A 2,053-nucleotide genomic window follows, 5' to 3' on the forward strand; every position below is an offset into this window, starting at 1 on the left:
ATTTTACATTACCGAGTTGTCAGCATAAACGAGAAATGTCAAACAAGCATTAAAGTCGGTAATAAAGATAGTTGTTTATGTGAATATAACTGAGTTAGTCAGTAAATGAGGATTTATGTTTTGGAAAATATTTTACTGATTGGACAGTATATCTAATCAATGCGCTTTCGCATGAATAATAAGCATAATAAGTACTATGAAAAAAAATCAGGGGTTTTGTGATAAATTCTGCTAGATTTTGTAAATGGAATACGATTTTATAATCTTGATCCAAAGTTATACATGGTGTAACGAAAATATGGCAGAGTTGGATGTTTCTGCAGATTCTGGTTATCACTTTTCTGGTCGGAATCATCCGCCAATTTTTTGCAAGGTTGATTTCATCCCACAAAAAAACGAATTGACACATCCGTGAAAACGGCAAATACCTCACCCCGCAATCGTTCGATACGAGACGGCCGTTATTTCACGACGCAGATACGGGCTCCACCCAGTCCCAATTGATCCGCAATGTTGTCCGATGTGGTTACTTCATCAACTTCATCAACATTTTACCGTTGATAGTAATCGGTGGCTGCATCAATTAGAAGTTCTCGGGTTCTTGACGACGAAGGTTCCATTCCCGCTGACGTTGCGCGTCAAGCCGATGCTGCAGCGGGGTATCGAATTGTCCTCGTGTTCGGCCTGAGAAGCATCTACATACATACTGGTTCTGGGAGAAAACAATGCCGCTGATCAGACGCAAACCATGCAAGACCAAATGTCCGGAGCAGCGGTGGTCATGCCGCAGGATCCCAAAGCCGCCTCAAAGCAAAGTGGGAAGCGCTCGAAGTACCAGCATGCTCTGACGAACATTGTAACAGAGATGCTGATGGCGGCAAGTGGCGTATCTCCGTCGGATGCTGTTACCACACTAGAATCGAGACTAAATATGGCAATTAGTTGTTGTTTTTGATTTGTTGGCGATTATTTTGCATAAATTGCAATTGCAAACTTGAGACTTTAGAGACTTGTGTCCGACAAAATAATTTCCAAAATGGTAAATAACCAAGTAAACAACAGCAAAGGGCTCTACAATTTCGTTCAGTATTTTCAAATAACTAGGTTGTCGGTAAATTTTCATTTTTCACCGGTTGATATGTGCTGACTTTTTGTGCAGTTCAGCAATTTACGAATTTAATGATTTGTTCAGTAAAAATAAGTAAACGTCAGAGCGATAAACATAGTTTTTTACCGAAACTCGGGAATTTATTACTGACAATCATTGGAGGTCTACTAAAAAACTTGTATTTCAGTAAAAAAGAAATTTTACAGTTGAAACTCAGCAAACAAAATACCGAACATTGAAATGCTGGTTAAGTGTGTATACTCTGATATCACCTTTAGAGTATATAGGTTAATGACAATATTATTTTGACGAATTGTGTAACAGCAAAATCGTCGATTTAGAATGATGTACCGAAGCGCAATAGTCGGTATGTCATTTCAACATTTTTGGGATGCTTGTAGCCGGCACGGAGCGATCCGTCGTAAAAAGCACGTGGCTTAAGCGCCACTCCATTAAGGAGACCACGGCCCAATTTATTTTGCCCGGATGAGACTCTCTCAAGGCGAGTCCATTTAAATTTTCCCGATAAGGATTTATGGATCGGTCCAGCCAGCAACAACGAAACGTGCCAAATTGGGTCCACCCTATCTTCCATCCATACTTTACAGTCACATCACACACTCAAAGAATCGGTGAGAGCCCACCAGAACCTAATACACTCTAAGCTTGAGTGCCGCTCTCATCATCGGCGGACTCTCTCCTCTCACCAACAACCATCAATAAGTTGGAAGCAACATAACACACCACAATCAAACTCGCAAAGAGGACGGGACTCCAAACTAACAAACAATATCGCGTTGTGACGTTAAACACAATCAATTAAGGACATAGTTGGAAGAGTACCACGATGGCAGTCAATATGGCACCGGACCTTCTACGGGTCAACCCCACACCTCCAGCACTGCTCTCCCACCAACATTCGAATTCTTCGAACAAAAGTTTAAT

At 41.2% G+C, this 2,053-nt stretch overlaps 1 pseudogene; it reads left to right on the forward strand.

The window, feature by feature from the left end:
* The first annotated feature begins 219 nt into the window (after positions 1-219).
* LOC134221712 (ER membrane protein complex subunit 3-like) lies at positions 220-942 on the forward strand (annotated as a pseudogene).
* The last annotated feature ends 1,111 nt before the right edge of the window (positions 943-2,053 follow it).

The sequence above is a fragment of the Armigeres subalbatus genome, chromosome 3 (genome assembly GCF_024139115.2).
Source record: "Armigeres subalbatus isolate Guangzhou_Male chromosome 3, GZ_Asu_2, whole genome shotgun sequence".
Taxonomy (NCBI): domain Eukaryota; kingdom Metazoa; phylum Arthropoda; class Insecta; order Diptera; family Culicidae; genus Armigeres; species Armigeres subalbatus.